Genomic DNA, 14,305 nt, shown 5'->3' on the forward strand with positions numbered 1-14,305 from the left:
TTTTGTTTTTTATTTACATCTGTAAAAACAACTGAAGAAATTTACGATTTAACAAGAATAAAGACTGGATAATTTGACAAAAACCTGTAAATTCACAAAAATCAAATCATAGTATTACTATTAGAAATGTATACTTTGCTTAGGATGAGAACTGTTAAGGATCTTGTCAAGTCAGACTATTTAGTACAGTGGTGCCTTAACATACAAGTTTTATTCAGTCCGTGACCACGCTCATAACTCAAAGCACCACCACAGAGATGCTATTAGTTAGCCTGTCTATGGAATTTTACATTGTATGTAAATGCATTGAACTAGTGGACATTAAAAGTAGGTGGTTGTTTTAATAAACACACATGTAATTCCCTGTGTTTTGTTTAATTAGACAGTCAACTTCAGCTGGGAGTAGTAATAAACAGTTTGAAGAATATTTCACTATGTGCCAAACTGCTTCCTGTTAAATGCACATAATAATAACACACTGAAAACCAGTCCTTTTAATTTACAGGACGTAATCTTTGAGAAGGGAAAATAGGAAAAAAAAATTGCATTACCAAATTTTAATCATGTGCAACCAATGTACAGGTTCAATTAAATAAATCCAAAGGATCTTTTTTTGTGTGCATAATTCCATCCATCCATTCTCTGAGCCGCTTCTCCTCACTAGGGTCGCGGGCGTGCTGGAGCCTATCCCAGCTGTCATCGGGCAGGAGGCGGGGTACACCCTGAACTGGTTGCCAGCCAATCGCAGGGCACATCGAAACAAACAACCATTCGCACTCACAGTCATGCCTACGGGCAATTTAGAGTCTCCAATTAATGCATGTTTTTGGGATGTGGGAGGAAACCGGAGTGCCCGGAGAAAGCCCACGCAGGCACGGGGAGAACATGCAAACTCCACACAGGCGGGGCCGGGGATTGAACCCGGGTCCTCAGAACTGTGAGGCTGACGCTATAACCAGTCATCCACCGTGCCGCGTGTGCATAATTGCCTTGTCATTTTTAACTTACTGTCACAATAGCAGTAAAAAAATACCAATGTCCTTGTTAAAATTTGTGGGATGGGGGTTCTTACATCTTTGTGTAGATTCTGAATAATCCGGGTAACCGTAATCCCCAAAGGTTGAATCGAGGCAACTGGACTCTTCTTGTTTGTTGATTTTTTTTCTGTGTTTTGTTGTTTACAGTAAACGCTGAAATATGACTTAGGGAACTACTGGTATGCTATTAGGCTAATGATATATTGTATACGTTTACGTGGGGATTTTGACATCCATTTCTTAACATTATGTTTTTTTTTTCTTGTGATGTTAGGAATTTAATATGGGAACACTACAACTTTCTTTAAAAAGTAACATGATGACTCTGTTCTCATAACATTACAACTTTCTTTTAAAAACTATTTTTAGAAGACATGGGTGCAGCTAAACCAAAGGCATTTCAAATACAGGATGGCCTCTTTGTCTATGATGAGGTTATTCTTTAATTTGTACAGTCTGTTTATTTGATTATAGTTAAGTAGGAATCGACAGCGACCTTGCTTGTATTGGCAAGTACCAATACCAGATATTGGGCAGATACTGGCCTTATTTCAAGGTGCCGATACTTGAGGCAAAAAAATCTGACATTGAGTAAGTCCTAATTGCCAGTAGTTGACTCTACACTGTGACAGTCTGACACATCGGCGAATCATCATGTGTATCAGAAAGAAGGAAAGGTCCATCCAACTATCTATTTACTGAACCGCTTATCCTGACTAAGATTGCAGATGTGCTGACGCCTATCTCAGCTGACTTCAGGCACGAGGCGGGGTAAACCCTGAACTGGTCGCCAGCCGATCGCAGGGCACAAATAGACAAACAACCATTCGCACACGCATTCACACCTACAGACAATTTAGAGTCCACAGTCAACCTACCATGCATGTTTTGGGAATGTGGGAGGAAACCGGAGTACCCGGAGAAAACCCACGCAGGCATGGGGGGAACATGCAAACTCCACACAGGCGAGGCCAGATTTGAACCCGTGTCCTCAGAACTGTGATGCAGATATGTTAGGTCTTTGTTCACAATTATGTGTCATTATGGTAATTGAAATTATGTATAAAAAGTAATATTGGTATCAGTACTCAGTATCCGTGAGGACTCAAGAGTGAATACTTGTGCTGGTCTCAGTTTGAAAAATGAAAATAAAAAGTGGTATCGGAAATCCCTAAATAAAAGTTGGTATTTTATAACAATATTTGATTGTGTCTAAAACGAGTGTTACAGTACATTAGTGCAAAGCCTGTGCCATCTTCAATAAGTGTTTTGAACAATAGTTGGTCAGTTGTATAAATAGTGTTATATCTGAGAGAAACCTATGGCACGTTGAATAAAAGTTCAGGTTTTTGAACATTAAAAAAAAAATTCCACCAAAATTACAAGACATCATGGCATTATTAAGTATTGGTACACGATAATCAAATGTAAATACTGTCTGAAAAAAGTGGTATTGGTGCATTCCTAGTATTTCTACAACTAGTGCAAGAGGGAAGTAGAATAATGACAGTAATGTATCATGATCTACAGTTATGACACACCCAGTACGAAGTGTATGAAATATGTATGCAAGCTATTGCACATTCAAGTCATAACTGAACAGTAAGTACATTATGGATTTGTATAAACAGTGCACAATGTGTAATATGCAATTACGTCAAGTCCAAATGTAAATAGAGAATATTCGAGTCTTCTGTGGTCTGAGGTCAAAATGGGGGAGTTAGTCCCTCCTAACAAATGGAAGTTGCTTACGCTTGAGAACCCCCACACCAGTCTGCCCAATGAAGTTTGCAAGGAACAAGTGTACCCCCCACCAACACCACCACATGCAGCTACTGTGTTTACTTTATTTGCACAGTATTGTGTTTGTATGCTACATTTATATCGTAAACATCTCCAAACATCCGAGATTAGTCAAGTAGTCCAAACCTGTTGCCTTCCTGGCCCCACTGCGTACAGCGAGGGGGCTCGACACAAAGAGCCGGTCAGCAAAGTTTCAACAGTGTTTCGAAGCGTGGCGAATACACAAATAATATTCGGGTTTTAAACACACCTGTAAAAAAAAAAGTATTCTACTGTTGAAAAGGGTGTGCAAATAGAATTTAGAGGTACTATTTTACTGGTGTTACGCGACATTCTAGCACAGACATCAATGTAAGTGTAGGGGGGGGGGGGGGGGGCTAACTCGACATGCTAATACGCTGTAACGTTGAGCCTACTCAAGTCAAACAAAGAAGACTTTTCTCGAGACGTAACGCAAATATCGTGGTGGTAAAAAGACCAAAAGCTCACTTAGCACGTAAAACAGACCTTCTGTTTTCCCAGGGAAAATGCAACTTAGGGGGGTGCGTTTAAAACTTAACTATTCTTCCGACAGCACAGTGACAGGCAAGTCTTGTTGAACCCCCACAGACGTGTTAGGAGAATGTTTTAGCAGGCATCTTTACCTTGGCTCAGTTTTGCAGCATCCAACAAAGAGAAATTCAAGCACCGGAGAAGAGAAAACACAAAGTTATGGATTGGATCCTCCCCCCCCTCTCCGTGCTCCTCCGGACTACGGGTTTGAGGAAGATGAGGAAAGCCAAGCTTGAAATAGTCCGCCGCCTCGCTTGCTGTCTTCGTCACGAAACTGAAAAGCCGTCTCTGACACGAACCATAACTCAAGAATGACTAGGTCTCTCTTAATATCACTGAAATTGTAGCTACTTCATTTTCCAAGTAGACATTTTAACAGCCTCCACATTGTCGCTTCCAACGATATATCCCTCCGCGGCTCGGCCCACAGGAGGACATTGACGCATCCAGAAACATCAGCGGTGTCCAATTTCATCCAAAACGAATAAACGACAAAAAAACGCGTTTGTATAGATGCTTATTAATGCTAAAATGATCCAAAATTCCGGATACTATGTCTAATTTTGTCTCGAGACGTCGAACGGGAGGTTTGGACTGGCAAATCGCGCGGATCTATGTCGAGGGGCGGATGAGGCGAAGAGCCCAACAGAGTGGACCAGTGTAGAAGATGGAATGATAATATCGGAGAAGACGACCAATTGGATGCGGCCAAATTTGATTGACAGGCGGTACGCCCAAATATGTTTCAACGTCAACCTCCGGCCAGTGTTGTTTTTCCTCCAGGTTGCCAGCCAGCCAGCGCGATCATTTTCTCAGCTCTTAAACAGTGTCTGAACGGAAAGTAAGCAGCATTTAGACGAGAACCTTGGCATCCATGTACTCGTACGCTCTTTGTCCTCACTAGTAAGACAATTCATCGAACTAGTGGAAGGACTGTTTTATGAGAAATGTTTTTTTTTTTTTCCACTTCGAGTGGCACTTCTGACCTACCATAGTGCGCAATTAAATCTTGATAGTAAACTGAGTTGCACAAGTAACACCCGTTTGAGCATTTTTTTGTAATATGTATTATGTAATTGTCCTACTAGTTGACTACTCGTGTGCTACCAGCATCACAAATGACAAAATTCTCCTAGTTGACATCTAGTGCTTTGTGAGTAGTTCTAGTGCTGCACAGATGTCAACTAGTGCACAGGTTTGGCTCACGGTCGACATGTAGTTGGCCTAATAGTTGACAACTGTGAGCAACTAGTACTACTAGTGACATTATACAATGTTAATAGTTAACATGTAGTGCTTCTCTAGTAGGACTAGTAGCACGCACAGAAGTCAACGAGTGCACAGTTTTGCCCCACTAGTAACATGTTGTCATACTACTTGACAACTGCGGTGATCCCTGGACTAATAATGAAAATCCTACTAGTTATAGTAACACAGAGACATCAGCTAATGCAGTTTTTCCTCACTAGTAACATGTAGCTGACCTACTATTTGACAATTACATGATATTAGTACTACTAGTGACATTCTAAAGTTCCACTCGCTAACATCTATCGCTTCAATAGAAGCACAGATGTCAGCGACTGCATAGTTTTGTCTCACTAGTAAGATGTCATTTTCCATTACAACTGTTTACTCCTAGTATCACTCGTGACAAAATTCTACTGGTTAACATCTAGCACTTCATGAGTAGCACTAGTGCTGCACCGATGTCAACTAGTGCAGTTTTGCCTCACTAGTAACGTAATTGTCCTACTAGATGACAACTGTATGCTACTAGTAGTACTAGTGACATTATAATGTTTGACTAGTTAACATCTAGCAGATGTCTACTAGTACACAGTTTTGCCTCATTAGTAACATGTAGTTGTCCTACTAGTATTCCAAAATTGTCTTACTAGTGTGCAGAAATGTCATATGTTAAAAAATGTTACTACTAAGACACAAGTTGTTCTACTAGTGCACCAAAAATGTAGTCATTACATTGTATTAAGATATGTAACAATGTGACATAGACATAAAAAAGCATGTGGAGTAAAAACAAGTCTGAATTGAAATAATGGTTAAAACATTTCCATTCCATTTGGAGTGGCAGCAGCAGCCATTCCTTTTAAGTCTTTACAGGGCAACATGAGTCAATATGGACACCACATGCTTCGTTATAAGACAGCAGAACCATGCGCTTTCCCCCCAACCAATCAGCAAAGAACATAATGATAATGAACAGCAGAGGTGACAAAAGTACTCACACTCAGTACCTAAGTAGATGTACAGATACTTGTACAAAAAGAAATTAAGTTGTATACTCCTAATGTCATTACTTTTTTCTTTCTTTCTTTTTTAAACCCAGTTTTTGCAGTGTCGGAACATTGTATACTATTGTAGTATATACAAACATATAGTAATAACATAATTAAATAGTATGTAGTTTGTGCATCAACAAGACCTGCACTTAATGTCACCATTTGTGTTGAGACTTGTGAAAAGAGAAAACCTCAACTGGTTTGCGGTGAAACGACCGCAACATCTGCGCTGGCCTTTTACGAGAAAACTCAGCCGTCCACGCACTAACATAACACACACACATGCTCGACACTTGTTGTGCACATGCACACCTGTAAGACATTAATTGTGGTCCTAAACTGAAGTTATATTATTTAGAACTAAAATAATTTCATAACCAAGTACATGAAGCAGGCATACACACAACTGGTCCTCTTAAAGTTACAGTAGGTGCATTTAATTGCATAAAGAGAATGAGGGCAATATACTAACCCTTAGACATATTTTCAACAGGAATTTGACGTGAGCTGATCAACGTCAGTATGACAAAACGTGTCTCATGTTACAGATTCTCGGTGCAGCTCCCACAGTGCACTTGGGGGAAACACAGAGCGTGTGTTTGCATTTGAGGTGATGATATTGCCGCACTACACAGACATCAAACGACACTTGGTTTGCTGCCTTTCGGAAACTAGGACAAATTATATGTTGTAGTGTGCAGTGAGTGAGACACGCACACACATACATTGAAGACAAAAAAAAAAAATCGATGTGTAGGGTGGAACTCCATTTTCCTAACACCACACTCCACCCACAAGTTCACATTCACGGCCTCATCTTACACAAGCACCATGAGTTTGTAAATGGGTTACCCCCATGCAGCTACCCACGCATCAGGTACAGTATGGAAACCAAGGGCATCCTGTTATGACTTGTGGTTTCCTGTTTCCTGTGGAAAAAAAAATACAGCGCTGTGTTTTGGAAATAAATCAGGAAACAATCTTGTCTTTTGCCATTTTAATGAAATCTTCAGTCAGAGAGGAACTCGCAGTTTGCTTCGCGCCTCTCCCCAACTCTGAAGAACACGGAAGAACAAACGCACATTTAAACTAAAATGGGAGGGAGTCAAGGAAGAAAGGCCTATTCACAGTTATCTTGACCTTGAGAGAAAAGGGAGGCTTGTAGAGCCACAGAGACAGGATGAGGGAAGGGGAAAAAAAACCCCAAAACAATTAAACTACTAGGTACATTTGAAAGTCCAAGAACAAAGAACTATTGAAGTAATAAAAATTACACAGAAACTGTGTGATGATATAATAAAAGAATATCTACTATATTTTGTCATAACAGCTGTCTTAACACACATGAAATGCACTCAAATACAAGTAAGACATCATGCTACGGTTGGCAGGTGATTTCCAGAGGTGGCAAAAGTGCTCACGCGCTATATTTAAGTAGAAGTATGGATACTTGTGTCAAAAGAGACTGGTAAAAGTACTGATTCAACTCCTGCACTTCTATCCATCTTCTACACCACTTATCCTCAAAAGGCCTGTGGGTGAACGGGGGCCTATCCCAGCTGACTTTGGGCGAGAGTACACCCTGGCAGAGATTTTTGGGGGCAAGAGCTCAAGCCAAAAAAAGAGCACCAGAATTATTAACACAATTAAGAAAAAACAGTAGTATGTATTTAACTTGTGTATTTTGTGTAGTTAACACAATCAACACAGTCAATAATACAACTATTAACAAAGGAGGTGAAGGGGGTGCTACAGGGGATACAAAAGTCAACACACCCCTATCAAAAGGAGGTGGGCTGGTGGCAAGGCGGGAGTATATGTACAATTCTCCCAAGGACTCAAATAAATGCTCTTGACGACAGAATGGGTAATTTTTCAATATCATAATATTGATGACTGAAGAAAAAAAATGGCCTGCAGCAAAAAGGGCACATTTTTTGTTTCAGGGCCAGTCCAGTTAGCTGCCGGTGCGTTGCTGCTTGAAATAATAAGGTGCCCAAATTATGCACCCTGTGCGACGCTACAAAATTGCGCAACTCCCAGCCGATCATCATGGGAAGGGTGGCTAGAGTGTCGCCCCCCAGAGAATGCCGTCCCAGGCGGCTGCCCATCTTGCCCATATCAGAAACCGTCCCTGGAATTTATATTTACTTACTTCCTACCAATGGTACTTACAACCCTGATTTGGGAATGACACGACTCTAGCCTCCTCCGTTCTGCGCAATGTTTTTATTTCACATTGTCTGAGTCTGCACAAAGTGTACAAATGTCAAGGCACAAACCCAAGAGCAATAACAGCAGTGTGCGTGTGCTCATGTGTGAACTTTAGGCCCCGTGTTTGTGTGAACAGCACGAAAAAGAAGCTAGTCTGAGCTACACAAACCTCCTGCCAATGTACCTGAACATCCCTCGCCACAGGGGTCAGCTACATCGCTTCTAATGAGCCACTCCACCTTCCTGTGGTGCCTCGAGGTTTTTATTGTCAGTGTGTACAGGCTTAATTGTCTTGGCACAAACCCATAACACCTCTCTCCTGAATACGTTTTCAACAAAGTATGTTTTAGGAATCATTTGACTACTTGTGTCGTTTGTTTGTTCAGTTGAGACAAAAGATTCTGTTGTGACGAGTGAGGAAAAAAAGGCACTGCATCCGCTTGTTCTTTTTTTTTTTTTTTTTTTTAGCTTATCATCGCCCTGCTCCCCTCCCTGTAGTTTGCAATTCATTAGCAATCAAAGAGCCACTGACGAACGCCCAATCTTAATTACCCTCTAATTTGCATATTTGCATATTAATGAATGCAGACGAAGCTGTTTTTCTGCTGCAGTAGTCAACCCCCCTCCCTATGCGTCAACATTGCTCAGATAGCCGCCACACTGCAACACTGTGTGTCTTTGTTGCGGCTCAAGGCCTTCTTTGTGTGTGTGAGAAATTTCTTTTCATTACTCTGACTGTCAAGTTTTGAAGCAGTGCTTTGCGCTCATTGATTATCAAGTATTGGAAAGAGATTTGCACTAATCTGGTCTCCCTCTCTGTTCAAATGGGCATGACTGAAAGCATAATTTTCACCTTTAAGCATAAGAAAACATTGCAGTCTTCATTCAAAAGAAAGATAGACCTTGTAAAGGGTACACCTGCATGGCAAATGTCATGGACACTATTAGGTGGAGCAGGAGCAGCATGGTGAGCTTGTGGTTAGTACATCTGCCTCAGCGTTCTGAAGTTTGGGGTTTGAATTTGGGCATTAGCCTTCCTGTGTTCCTGAGTTTGCATGTTCTACCCATGTTTGCGTGGAACTTTGGCTTCTTCTCACAAAAAACATGGATTTTAGGTTCATCACTTCATCACCAGCTGCTTTTGAGGGGGAGGTCCTGATTCATACACTGCTCACATTTCCCCCCTCTACTGGTGGGCCAACACTGAATCTGACTATTGTTACCATAACAATAAGAGGTAGTGCTACTTCTTGAGCCCTGAGTCTACTGCGCTTCATCACCAAGTTTTACTAGCCAGTTAGAGTGAGGCTCTGTGTATGTGGCTCATGACACAACTACCCCTTCTCACCACTACAGCATCCATAACTTCACAGATCAATCACCGTTTATCAGAAATTAACGTTGTGTCCCTTTTGGCCTTGACATTTTCGTGTAGTCTGTCTGTCGCATAAAAATAGCGGATCTTCATCCAGCCTAGCTGCCAAGTCATTGGTGGAGAAACAAGGTGTGAGGGCGAGTATTATGTTGAGTAGTATCACTGTTATGTCACAATACAGCAAAATTCTGAACTCACGCGCAGACACATTTTCAGAAAAAGGCAGCACACAAAAGATTTTATTTCACGCTTGCCTGCCATATTTAAACTTTGCCGTTGGGCATGGCAACTTTGCAGCAGTGATTCCCAACTTTTATTGAGCCAAGGCACATCTTTTACATTAGAAAAATCTCATCGCACTGCTCCAAACAAAGATGTCACAAAAAGTACTGTATACATACTGGAATAATGGTGTTTTTGTCTCAGTTTACTCACATATTTACTTGTGTGAAATCTGGGCCTATATTTAGTTGAACACAAAGCTATTATTCTGATGTGTCAATGGCAAAAAAGTGGATGCACAAGTTACTGCTACTTTCTGCCATCTAGTGGACGGGCATTAAATTGTTCTGTCTGATGAACAGAGATAAAAAGAAAAAGATAAACAAAAAGATGAACAAAGATCTTTCTACAGTATTTATAGTGAATAAATACGAATTTTCTGACCAATTAAGAGAAATTGGCTACTTTCTCATGGCACACCTGATGATCTTTCACAGCTCATTGGTTGGGAATTACTTTCATAACATTCATTGCGTGTGGTAGTGGTAGTTTTTGGTGTTGTTTTGTTATTATTTATTTGTTTTCTTTTTGCGAGGTGGGGCTGGGGGGGATCAGTGTCGGTGTGGGTAAAATTCCATCCAACTGCCTGCACAGAATACCATGTGCATTGTCATTTTTCATGCTCCAGAATAACTATTGTCAGTCTTCCTCAACTGGTCATCCCCGGAAGAGGAAGAAAAGTCAGACTGCTGTGCATTTAGTGGTATTTAACAATAACGTCAAAGGTTCACTGTAGGAAACAGGGTACAAATATTTTTGTTTATTTTTACATGTTAATGAACAAGGAGTGCCTTACAAATTACAATGACGTTCATGTGCTAAATAATAAAATAGGAAGACAAACGTTATGATGTAATGGAAGGTGTTTTGTATGTTTAAATACTTGACCTTTCTCCTTGGTGGTAGGTGAGTCTTCCTCATAATGATGAAGAGGAAGTGATGGCTCAATGCTGCACCGTTCAGTCTACACGTCGGTAATGCAGATCTATAACGCGGCAAAATCCATCCATTCATTTTCAGTACTGGTTATACTCACGAGGGTCGCGGGCGTCCTGGAGCCTATCCCAGCTATCTTCGGGTACACCCTGAACTAGTTGCCAGCCAATCAGATTTGTCCCAAAAGTAATCAAACCAAATTTATAAAATCACATAAAAAAAAACAAAAACTAACAAACAAACAAACTTTTTGCTCACGTTCCAATCGTTGCCTGACTTTCTGCGTTTACTTTTTGGTACAAACCCCACGGATGGGCGGGCTTTATGAGGAAGGCGTCCTCATTGGCTCATTTGTTTTGAGTGCCATATAATGTCCCCGGATGTGATCTTTTTTTCGTGTCACACTCCGCAGAGCCAGCAACAAGAAAGCAAGATTAAATTTTCAATAAACTTTAGGAACCGTTAGCTTTATTGCTAACGTTAACTACCATGCTGACTCGTCCGTACTGTATATGGCCACTGGCCACATTTCTTTCTCAGTGTATGATGACCTGAGAATTTCATCCATCCATTTTCTGAGCTGCTTCACCTCACTAGGGTCGCCGGGCGTGCTGGAGCCTATCCCAGCTATCATCGGGCAGGAGGCGGGGTACACCCTGAACTGGTTGCCAGCCAATTGCAGGGCACATACAAACAAACAACCATTCGCACTCACATTCACACCTATGGGCAATTTAGAGTTGTCAATCAACCTATCATGCCGGTTTTTGGGAACCGTAGTGTCCGGAGAAAACCCCACGCAGGCACTCTAACCATTCGTCCACCGTGCCGCCTGAGAATTTCATAACTGAATAAAATTAAACATAATCAGTACTGTTTAAAGACAGACTTAGCATAAAAGGGAAGCACTAATCCTAAATAATAATAAATTATATATATATATATATAATTTATTAATTACAATAATTAATAAACAATAATAAATTGCAAAAGCTTGATTATTTACAATATATACTTGGAAAGCCAGTCTTTCTTACTCAGTGTTGACAAAAAAAAAAATAATAATAAAAAAAAAAAAAATCACAGACAGTTTTCCTGTCTATAATCTTAGGGTTTATTTCAATATTAAGTTTGGATTCCTATCAAATGTTTTGCCCTCTGAAATACTTTAGTTTTGAAGGAAATATGTACATGTATGTATACTGTATATGTGTGTGTTTATTTTGTAAATGATTACTATTAGGAACAGGAGTAGTATGCTGTGGTAAAATGAGGAAAAGATAAGAAGGTATTAAAAATGGATAATTCCCAAGCCTACACTGTACTCTCCTTTAACTTCCGTCTTGGGCTCGCTTCCAGTGTAGTCTTCCCCAGTCAGTTGCTTCTCCTGTGAGAATTAGCAAACAGTCCACTATATGTCCAAACAATTCATAGTGAATGGTCCCGGCTTCAAGCCTTGGTTTATTTGAACAGTTTTCATTGGTCTAATCTAATTAACCTTTTAGTCAATGGAGCAACTTCTCCAGGATCACAGCGCTGATGCTGACCCAGATGATGGGCTGGTGGTGTCGACAATGTCCTTCATGGATTCATAAATCCCATCACATTGACCGATCTTATGCGAAGACTGAGTAAAGACAAAATGAAATATTAAAATTGTAGAATTGGGAAATGTGTTGTTGTTTTTTTCAATAAGGTATATGTGTACATGATCCAGTATTAAGTTTCAAGTAGTATAAATGTTCAAGATTTTCTTTCAAGGTAATTTTTCCAAAGCTAATTTGTTGTTCATTCTGTACCTGTTTTGATATGGTAAGTGATGCTAATTAAATAGCAATTTATACATTTTACGTTAAAATTGACTCAAAGCTCTGTGTATTTTCTTGTCTGACTTCCTGTCTGGATGGTCATAATCGTGTCTAGCTTGACATGAACTTGCATGCGTTGGATAACGTTTTTTATTTTGCAATTGAATATATAACAAACACAATGTATTGTGACTTTATTGTTGGATTAACGGTCAAAGTAGACAGTTATTCTAAAAGTTTGTCAGTCTGCATTTAGAAGATGCTGGTGTTACTGTCCAGTCAACCACTTTATCACTCTAGGGACATTGAATACATCATCTTCAGCTGTTACATGTGGAGAAATTTTAAATTAAGACTGTGGGACACATAAAAGAAACAGATGTGATTTTACTTAACAGTAGGTTGATGGACGTCTTAGTTGACCAAGATTTATCCATGCATTAGAGTTGTTTGCTGCACACACTAAATTATTTCAGAGGGGAAAACATTTTAAATGAATAGAAACTTAATATTGAAATAAACCATGAGATTTTGGAAAGGAAAACTGTCTTAATATTTAATTATTAGCATTTTGTCAACACCTAGTAAGAAAGACTGGATAACTATATAAGTAGATATTGTATATAATCAAGTTATTTAGGATTTGTGCTTCCCTTTTATGCTAAGTCAGTCTTTAAGCCGTACTGGTCATAAGTGTTTTATTTTATTCAGTAATGTAATTCTCAGGTCATCATAAATTGAGAAAGAAATATGGCCAATGACCATATTGTATACAGTGCAGGCGAGTCAGTATGGTAGCTAACGTTAGCAATATAGCTAACTGTTATTAGCTGCTAAATTGTTGATAAACTGTGGCTGTGCGCTTCTGACATGTTACTAGCATAATGTTACAACATCACTTCTTTCTAGTACAGCATTGACAACATGTTAGATACTTACGCTTCCTTAAGGTGTTCGAAAATGGAATCTCGCTTTCTTGTCGCTGGCTCTGCTGAGTGAGACAAGAAAAAAAAAAAAAGAAGAACATTCGGGGCATTCGCTGTCACTCAAAACAAATTAGCCAACGAGGACGCATTCCTCATAAAGCCCGCCCACCCATGGGGTTTATGCCAAAAAGGAAACGGAGAAAGTCAGGCAACGTACGCGCAAAGATTGAAACGTGAGCAAAAATTCAGGGAGCGTACACGCGAATATCGTCATCGCAAGCAAAAAATATTTTCATGGAAGTCCATCCATCCATTTTCTGAGCCGCTTCTCCTCACTAGGGTCGCGGGCGTGCTGGAGCCTATCCCAGCTGTCATCGGGCAGAAGGCGGGGTACACCCTGAACTGGTTGCCAGCCAATCGCAGGGCACATAGAAACTAACAACCATTCACACTCACAGTCATGCCTACGGGCAATTTAGAGTCTCCAATTAATGCATGTTTTTGGGATGTGGGAGGAAACCGGAGTGCCCGGAGAAAACCCACGCAGGCACGGGGAGAACATGCAAACTCCACACAGGCGGGGACGGGGATTGAACCCCGCACCTCAGAACTGTGAGGCTGACGCTCTAACCAGTCGGCCACCGTGCCGCCTTTTCATGGAAGTATTAACATTATTTTTGTTGTTGCTTGGGTTACGTTATCTCAATGTCTTATTTGTTGCTTGTAATTCAAGAAGTTTTGTTAGATACTTTGTTTTGTTTTGAACAAGTTTTGTTTTGTTTTGAATACGTTTTGTGTGATTCTTTTTGGCCAGATCTGATTCCATACATATAGACAAACAATCATTCACACTCACACCTATGGGCAATTTAGAGTATTCAATTAACCTACCTTGCATGTTTTTGGAATGTGGGAGGAAACCGGAATACCCGGAGAAAACCCACGCAGGCATGGGGAGAACATGCAAACGCGAGGCCGGATTTGAACTCGGATCCTCAGAACTATGAGGCAGTCTAACCAGTCGGCCACAATATTTCAAACCCCGAAGAACTCCAGATCTTCGGGGTGT

At 40.4% G+C, this 14,305-nt stretch overlaps 1 protein-coding gene across 10 annotated transcripts in view; it reads right to left on the reverse strand.

The window, feature by feature from the left end:
* The window catches only part of LOC133488475 (transcription factor E2-alpha-like), a 47,678-nt gene extending 34,356 nt beyond the window's left edge, over positions 1-13,322 (reverse strand). For 3 of the 10 annotated variants that reach the window (XM_061796358.1, XM_061796359.1, XM_061796362.1), the window contains exon 1: positions 3,485-4,045. The gene's annotated coding sequence lies outside the window, so the exon portion shown is untranslated. Of the gene's footprint in view, positions 1-3,484; positions 4,049-10,454; positions 10,552-10,602; positions 11,423-13,249 lie in introns of those variants that run through there. The other 7 variants (XM_061796366.1, XM_061796364.1, XM_061796365.1 and 4 more) reach the window with 5 other exon arrangements.
* Positions 13,323-14,305: the final 983 nt, after the last annotated feature.

Source organism: Phyllopteryx taeniolatus, chromosome 14, assembly GCF_024500385.1.
Source record: "Phyllopteryx taeniolatus isolate TA_2022b chromosome 14, UOR_Ptae_1.2, whole genome shotgun sequence".
Taxonomy (NCBI): Eukaryota; Metazoa; Chordata; class Actinopteri; order Syngnathiformes; family Syngnathidae; genus Phyllopteryx; species Phyllopteryx taeniolatus.